At 38.9% G+C, this 9,350-nt stretch overlaps 1 pseudogene; it reads right to left on the bottom strand.

Annotated features, from left to right (window-relative positions):
• Positions 1–5,576: 5,576 nt before the first annotated feature.
• Positions 5,577–6,535, bottom strand: LOC104656708 (annotated as a pseudogene).
• Between the last annotated feature and the right edge of the window lie 2,815 nt (positions 6,536–9,350).

The raw sequence follows: 9,350 nt of genomic DNA on the forward strand, positions 1-9,350 counted from the left end.
ATCATCAATGGCTGCTAACATCAGAAAAAAGTAAATAATCCGATATTACGTACCACCTGAGGGTAGTATACCATACTACCTATGAAATATTCTTGCCAAAACATAGATCCTAAATTTGAACAAAATTCTAGATCTAAGATTCTATTTCTAGGAAATACAGTTGATAGAGGAGCATGGTAAATGACACTGATCCAAAACATGGGAAATACTGTAGATTCATTGGCCTATTTTTGTTTGTTTTTCTTTGTGTTTTTTCCTGACAAATAAATTTCTAGGGGAAAAACACAGAAAGGAACCTGTTAACTATTTGCAGTGTATGGATTTTATTTGGTTGTTGATATTAACAGTCTGGTGAAGGAAAGGGAAGAAGGAGAAAGAAGGAGTGTAAAGATGAAGGATTTTTAACACTACCTAATTTAAAGGCACACAGTGAAATACGTGTACATGAAATAATGAGTGGATTTGTTTCAAAGTAATCTGAGGGTGGTATGGGGAATACGTAAGGGTACAGATAAAACAAGACTGACCGTGAGTTGATAATTGTTGAAGCTGGGTCATGGCAGTTAATTGTAGCAGTATTGCTTAAAAACAATGGCCACAGCAACAACCTCAAATGTCCAACAATATGGCTTTGATTAAATAATTTATGGTATAACCACAAGATAAAATAATATGCAGCCATTAAAATGATATTTGTATTATATAGAATGTTTGAAAATACTTAAACTTTCAGAATATTCATAGAATATTAATAAGTATAAAAAGGTTACAAAACAGGATGTAGCAGATAATCCCATTCAAATGCATAGAAAGGAAATCAAGATTAGTAATAATTGTTTCTGAGTTAGGGAATTAATTATCTTCATTTTTTTCTTTGTGCTTTATTGTATATTCAAATTTCTGCAATAAGTATGCATACATTTTATCAGATTTATAATATCATTAAAAATTAGGGAAAGAAAAAACGTAGTTTAGAAAGCGTTTCTCCCTAAATGATGAAAACAAAAATTTTATGTGTTCTATGCAAGTAAAGTTTCAACATGTGAACAAAGCATATACTATTTTATGGTTATATATTATAAATAATATATTACTATAGCTTCGCTGGAAAAGCCAAGGGAAATTAGTTTTGTTATTTGTATCTTGTTTAAGAAGAAAGTGAAATATACTCTGTGTGTGTGTGTGTGTGTGTGTGTGTGTGTGTGTGTGTGTGTGTTGAATGAGACAGAGTCAAGGAAAAGGAGTCTAACATTTGTAGGATATCTGGATTAAGCTAAATACATTACCCTTAGAATTCTCAGTACAGACTTTTGAGGTTGACTTGTATGTCTGCTTTAGGGGTAATGAAACAGACACAGTTTACAGCATGTAACTGCTGAAGCTGAAAATCAAGCCAAGGGCATTTGGGCTTCCGGTAGACCTCCTGGTACCTTGTAGCAATCTGACCCTTTTACTAGGGTGTTTATTTGCTCAGAGTAAAGTATACTGCTAAAACATTTTGCTATTACTATACTGTAAAACTAAAAATTGTATAATCTATTATTTTGATACTTGTTATCCAGTTTCCAAAATATTTTCATTAAAATAAAGTTTGAAACATAAAAGTTATTTTACTTAGACAGGAATTGGTAAGAGATACCTAAACCTGCTACATTGCCTGCTACAGTGATGGCATCACTTTTCTCTTGACTCTCTCTGCTAGGTGCAGTTTTTAGCATAGTGGAGCACAAGAGATGACATCTGGGGTGGCTAAGGGTCACGTGGCTCTTTGTTGTTATTCCAGATAAACTCCACAGATCATTTGATACCACCATTTGGGTTACTTTGTCAGCTAGTTGTTTTTTGTTTTTTACTTCAAGGACTATTTATTAACAAACATGTAGTAAAGTCTAGAGTGGAATTCACTGATAAGAAAGAAGGAAGGGTCCAGGAAAGGAAGAATGCAACCTAAATAGGTGAGCATTTCAATGAAGAGGTGACTCTTTGGGGTTGGCATGTTCATTTCCTTGCTTTTGTTGAGCACCTGTTATGTGCCAGGATGTCAACCTGGTAAACAGTCTCAAAATAGATCCTTTAATTTTTTAAAAATAAGATGGACTTTAAAACATTTTATATGGATATAGATATAATGGTAAGTTCAGCCCAGATTAGTATTGGTGTGTTGCACCCTTCCACTCTTAAACTTTAGTGCTTAATCATCTATAAAGTGAAAGAGTAAGAACTGAAAACACAGGCACAAAGTAAGCTATTTGGGAAAACAAGGCATAGCCTTTACTCCCTAATTCCTGAGGGACACGCACGCATACTCACATGCACACACACATATTATATATAATCTTTAAAATATTAATATATTTTAATTTGGACTGTTTTAGAATACATTAAATATTGAAATATTGGCAGTTCTACCAACGTGCTTCAGAAAGAATCATGATACTCACCTAAGAGTGCAATAGCTTACTGACAGTCTTGTTTGCTTTGTTTCCCAAAGATATTAACTGAGATATTTTGATTGTCATGACCCTTAATATAGACTTCCCTTTATAGTCTTTCTTCCAATATAAAGGATGCAATCTTTTGACCAATTTACTTATCTCTATTCTAATAATTCTATAAAAATGTGAAAACAGCATCTGTTCACTTCGTGGATTTCATTCTCAGCAAACTATCGCAAGAATAGAAAACCAAACGCCGCACGTTCTCACTCATAGGTGGGAATTGAACAATGAGATCACTTGGACACAGGAAGGGGAACATCACACACCGGGGCCTATTGTGGGGAGGGGAGACGGGGAGAGATAGCATTAGGAGATATACGTAATGTAAATGACGAGTTAATGGGTGCAGCACACCAAGATGGCACATGTATACATATGTAACAAACCTGCATGTTGTGCACATGTGCCCTAGAACTTAAAGTATAATAATAAAAAAAAACATGAGTAATCATTCTCAATAATGGGAGGAATTTCTTGTAATTCAAAATTTCAAGAAGTCTCCATTTTAGAAATCCGAGAGGTAAATCTATTGTATGTGTTTGTAGTTTTTGAAAATTGACCAGCCTGGCCAACATGGTGAAACCCTATCTCTACTAAAAATAACTAGCTGGGTGTGGTGGCACACGCCTGTAGTCCCAGCTACTTGGGAGGCTGAGGCAGCAGAATTGCTTGAACCCAGGTGGCGGAGGTTGCAGTGAGCCGAGATCACACCACTGCACTCAGGCCTGGGTGACAGAGCAAGACACTGTCTCAAAATAATAATAATAATAATAATAATAATAATAATAATAATAATAATAATAATAATAATAATAATAATAATAATAATAGAAGAAGAAGAAGAAGAAGAAGAAGAAGAAGAAGATTGTTCTGTAGCCACCCTTAAGTTACTTTACCTTTTTCTTTCTAATTATATCCATTATTAGAATTTTCCAAATGCCAAAGAGACTGAGTTTTTCTATACTTATATATAGAATGTTTAAGATTAATGCACAATGAGAGTGGCAGCTGTCTTTTCCTATATATATATGCACTTTTGGCAACCCTCTTACCTTCATGTTTTATTTCCAAAGTAGTTTAAATCTTAGATCTAAGAAGTAACTTCTTTCTGAATTTACACCAAAAACAGGGAATCTATTTAGACTAGTTCGAGCATGTTGTAAAATGTTTTGAGCTTTGATGAAACATGTAAGAGTTTCTGCTATTTTCACATTGATAAGAACCATGTGCATTGTACGAGCCTTCCTTTAGTATTTTGATACAAACTTTCCTCATGCATTCATTAATTATCAACGTACAGCTTTTACATACTGGCAAAATAATAGAGCTGATGCTTAGCTTGGTGCTTCATTTTTTTTTCTGAATTGAATTGAATTTTGATCTCATTTAATTTAATATTACAGTCCATTTTTTCTGGAATGTACTAAATGTGTAGTGTTCTATTTATTGTAATTGAGGACCTTGTTCTGTGGTCATCTTTTTGAGCACTTAAGAAAGAACATGAGTAGGTATAAGTACTGTAAACACACTGGTCATTGAACATACTAATGAGTGAAAGGTGAGGGGGTTGCTGATAAATGAGAAAGAAGTACCTTTGTTTTAGTATTTACTGAGGATTGTTTTTAATGAAGTGTTTTGTCTAAAGTGAAAATACTGCTCTTTTTATCCCTCTTCCAAATCTCTTTAGTAGGTCAAATTCATGTCTGTGGCTGTATCTTCATTGTTTAGAGATCTTGGAAAAGGGTGAAGGCCTAAGCTTAGTTATTAATTAAGTATTATGTTGGTGTTTTGTTTATTATGATAGGACAGAGTAAAATCCATTAATATGAAAGAGGAAGAGGAATGTCGACCCATTGTACTACTTTGTGGGTTTGTGAAACTTTAATATTTCTGATAAAAATATGGAGAACATATTTGCAATGGGGTTTGGATAATGCAATTTTGGTATCATATGCCATGATTTCCATATTGCAGAAATGAAAACTGGTTGAAGCACGTCAGAGCTACAAATGCTTTCCTTTTCCCTGTGGGAAAAAAAAATCTTACTGTGTGGGATCAGTTTGGGGCACGATGAGTCTCAGAATAGCCACACCTAGCCTGAGCAGGCTTAAATTTGCCATCCTAGTTCTGCAGATTATGCTAACTTAATAAAATAAAAATAACCTAACACACACCTAACAGCACATCACTGAAAACATCAATGTTTTAATAGTAACTGCATTTTCATTATTCCAAATTTGAATCCACTTTTCAAAGTGGTTTCACATCATTATCTTTTTTTTTTTTTCCTGGTTTTGGCAGCATTTTCATTTTTTCTTACACAATGATGTGTTGCTGGGGACTCATGTTCTCACATAACAGTAGAAAACCAAAGTCTGTTGTCATGTCTTAAAGAATTGAGAATTGTGTATGAAAAATGCTCACATAAATTTAAAGGATGAATAAATTTACAGGTGTAAATGCAAACTGCTTCCAACTCAAGGCAAGTAACAGTCCATGGTGTTCTGGCAGGAAAACATCAGGTAAGAAAGGAAGCAGGATCCTACAGCCTGGACTTTTCCAACCCTGAGAAACTGGCAAGATAGAAATTACAACTGGTTCAGGAGCCCTTGCCAGCCTCGAGAGAAATCCCATGACACTCAGCCATGACACTTTAATACCCTGTGCAGATCAGAGACTACTGGCTACTCAGGCTCACCAAGCCATGGACTTGTCTCTGACAAGCATGTTCTTTCCTCAGCCACGAAGTGACCCAGCCACATGTACTAAAGGTTGAAATCAAAGGTATGTACAGGGTCTTAAACAAATGACTAGGGAAGAGTTAACTTGAATACAAGGTTAAACTCAACAAGTTCTACAATCCAGTCTTGCTATCAGATACAAGCTTCAAGGACAAATTTCTTTTCAAAGGCTTATTACCGTTTCATGAGGTGTATACATGTGCCAGGGGCAAATTTATACTTCTGAATTAACCCATGCAGCAAATGCTACAAGTAACTGCCGGAAGTCCATTTAGAAGCATTTGTGGTGGATGATGGAGGGGCCTGACCCATGGTACTCCTGCTTCCTAATCCACATCTACTGGAAAGTGGACAATGAGGTCAGGATGGAGCCACAGATGCACACTGAGTATTTGCACTCAGCGGGGAGGTGATTTTGATCTTCTTGGTGCTGGATATCAGGGTGGCGATCTCCTTATGCAACCTGCCCATGATGCCTGGGTACGTGGTGGTGCCATTGGACAGCACCATGTTGGCATACACGTCCTTGTGGATGTCCACATCATACTTCATGGTGGAGTTGAAGGTGGTCTCATGGATGCTGCAAGATTTCATGTCCAGGAAAGAGGGCTGGAACAGCGCCTCCAGACATCAGAACCACTCACTGCTGATGGTGATCATCTGGCCGTTGGACAGCTGGTAGCTCTTCTTCAGGAGAAGGAGGATGCAGTGGTGGCCATCTCCTGCTCAAAGTCCAGGGTAACATACCACAGCTTCTCTTGATGTCATGCACAATCTCCCTCTCAACTATGTTGGTGAAGTTGTAGCTGTGCTCCATGAGGATCTTCATGAAGTTGTTGGACAGGTCCCGGCCAGCCAGGTCCAGACACAGGATGGCTGGGGAAGGGTGTAGCCCTCATAGATGGGCACTGTGACCCCATCTCCAGAATCCATGACAATACCAGTGGTGCACCCAGAGGCATAGAGGGACATTACTGCTTGGAAGCCCACAGGCCTGGCCAGGGTATTGAAGGTCTCAAACACGATCTGAGTCATCTTCTTTCTATTGGCCTTGGGGTTCAGGGAGGCCTCAGCAGCACTGGGTGCTCCTCCAGGGCCATGTGCAGCTTGTTGTAGAAGGTATGGTACTAGATCTTCTCCATGTTGCCCCAGTTGATGTCCATGCTGTGCTGGATGGTGTAACTCAGGGTCGGCATCTGGCTTGCTCTGAATCTCGTCACCCATGTATGAGTCCTTCTGGCTCATGTCCATTTTCACACCGTGGTGCCAGGGGCACCTGATGATGGAGAGAAACATGGCTCAGGGGCGTCCTCCCCAGCAAAGGCAGCTTTGCACATGCTGGAGCCACTGTCAATGATGAGCCAGCAATCTTTTCTTTCATTGAGATTGGTGGAGGAGCAGGGAGGTGGAAGGTAGACCATTTGCAGCGAGTGAGCCACATCATTATCTTATGCTTTCCTTCCAACAACTTTTAGATAGATAACCAGGGCCCCACTGCTGGACTTGTTTTAGAGGCATAGAGAAAGGCTCAACTCTTGTTCTTGATTTCCTTCTCTTACATTCTTGACTATTCCTTCTTTATCGTGTCCCTTCATCCTCTTCCTCTATGAAGGCTTTTCATAACTGTAACATAAAAAGGCTTAACTCACTCTTGTTTTAAACAAGGGAACAAAAACATCATCCTATTCTTCAATAGCATTCTTCTTTTTTCCCCCCAATATTCCCAATACAACCAGCCCTGTGCCTCCATTGCCCTTTACAACCAAGTGTCAGGAGAGGGGGCCTCAGTCACTGTGTGAAGATCTCCCTTGCTTTCCCTCCTTGAATTTCTCAGTCCCATTGTGAATTCTCTTCAGCGCTGGCACTGAGATCCATCTCTTGCTTCTTCCAGCTCTCTCTTCCATCTTGGGCAGCTACTCTCACCTTTTTAGGGAGCTCCTGCTCAATCTAATTTGAGGATTCTTCCTCCAAAATTGTATTTCTCTCCCAGCCTCTCTTACACAAAATTATACAGAACTTACACACACATACACACACACCAATTTCTAATATATTCAAGTTAGCTTCCTTGTAAAAATGGATTACCAACTTTCCTTAATGACATGATGATCAAGCTTGTTGCTCAGGCCAGATTTCTGGGTCAAGTCTGGGAATCTCATCAGCTTTCACCATGTTCATTTTTCAACAACACATGTTTTGTTAATCTTATCCATTCAAATTCTGTCAATGACAATTTTTTTTTTTTTTTTTTTTTTTTTTTTTTTTTTTTTTTTTTTTTTTGAGACGGAGTCTCGCTCTGTCGCCCGGGCTGGAGTGCAGTGGCCGGATCTCAGCTCACTGCAAGCTCCGCCTCCCGGGTTTACGCCATTCTCCTGCCTCAGCCTCCCGAGTAGCTGGGACTACAGGCGCCCGCCACCTCGCCCGGCTAGCTTTTTGTATTTTTTAGTAGAGACGGGGTTTCACCGTGTTAGCCAGGATGGTCTCGATCTCCTGACCTCGTGATCCGCCCGTCTCGGCCTCCCAGAGTGCTGGGATTACAGGCTTGAGCCACCGCGCCCGGCCAATGTCAATGACAATTTTTAAAAAAATTCAAATGTATTTCTTCGTTTCATTTCATCCTCACAGTCACTATGTTATTATAAAGTCGTACCTTGCTTGCATTACTGCAACAATGTTCTAACTGGTATCTTTGCTTCTAATTTCACTTCTTTCCAAATATCTATACTCCTGCCAGAGTGGTAGTGATGTTTCTAACACTTACCTGCTTAAAACCCACTATTTTTGTCTTACCACCTTTCAGTGGAAAATCCATAGTCTTTAATACCTAACGAGCTACTTTTTGATTTGTTTTAGCCTCTTTCCAATGCTATCTTTCTCATTTCCCTTGCGTATTACCCTATAACTGCAAAGAACCACCAGAAGTTCTTACAATATTCTGTCATCTGGTATCCTTGCTTGAAATGTCCCTAAACTGGGTTAATAAGTGTCTTTCAAGAATTCATGTATATTAGGCATCTCCGAATGTTACTTCATTAGGAAATAGGTCTTGTTTAAATTGCATATGTTTAAGGTGTGTAACAGGATATTTTGATACACATAGTGAAATGATTATCACAGTCAAGCAAATGAACACATCCATCACCTCAAATAATTCCTTTTTTGTGTGTGTAAGGCAAAGTACCTAAAATCTCTCTTAGCAAGTTTACAGCACACAATACAACATTATTAACTCTAGTCCTCATCCTATCCATTAGATCTCTAGACTTACCCTACATCGTTGCAACATTGTACCCTTTGAGCTACTTCTTCCAATTTCCTCTCTCTCTTTGCTTCTGATAACCACCCATTCTGTTTTTCTCTGTTTCTATGTACTCAAAAAAAAAAAAAAAAAAAATTCCACATGTGAGATCATGTAGTATTTGTCTTTCTGTGTTTGAATTATTTCACTTAGCATAATGTCCTCCAGGTTCACTGATGTTATTGCAAATGGCATCCTTTTCTTTTTAAAGGCTAAATAATATTCCACTGGGTATATGCATGTGTGTGTTTACATCCATACATATATAGGTATCACAGTTTATCCATTCATTCATTGATGGAGACTTTGCAGATGTAATCAGTTAAGAGGAAATCATGCTGGATTAGGGTGGGCGCTAAATGCAGTATCACTGGTGCCTTATAAGGAAAGGAAAAGAGACACAGAGACCCTGTGTGTCAGGGAGAAGGCCATGTGAAGGCAGATGCAGAGACTGGACTGAGGTATGCACAAGCAGAGGAATGCCAAGGATCACCAGCAACCACCAGAAGCTAGGAGAGACGCATGCAGTGGATTCTCTCAGAGAAGAGTCTGGAGAAAGAGCCAACTCTGCCAATGCTTTGATTTCAGATGTATAACCTCCAGAACTGTGAAATAATAAATTGTTTTTGTTTAAAGCCAACCAGTACATGGTGATTTTTAAAGGCAGCCCTAGGACACTAAGTTACCTTCCCCCAATTTTCTCCCAATTGAAAGAGCCTTCAGGGGCAGGGCGTGGTGGCTCACGCCTGCAATCCCAGCACTTTGGGAGGCCAAGGCCGGTGGACTGCCTGAGCTCAGGAGTTCGCCACCAAC

Source organism: Rhinopithecus roxellana, chromosome 17 (assembly GCF_007565055.1).
Source record: "Rhinopithecus roxellana isolate Shanxi Qingling chromosome 17, ASM756505v1, whole genome shotgun sequence".
Classification (NCBI taxonomy): domain Eukaryota; kingdom Metazoa; phylum Chordata; class Mammalia; order Primates; family Cercopithecidae; genus Rhinopithecus; species Rhinopithecus roxellana.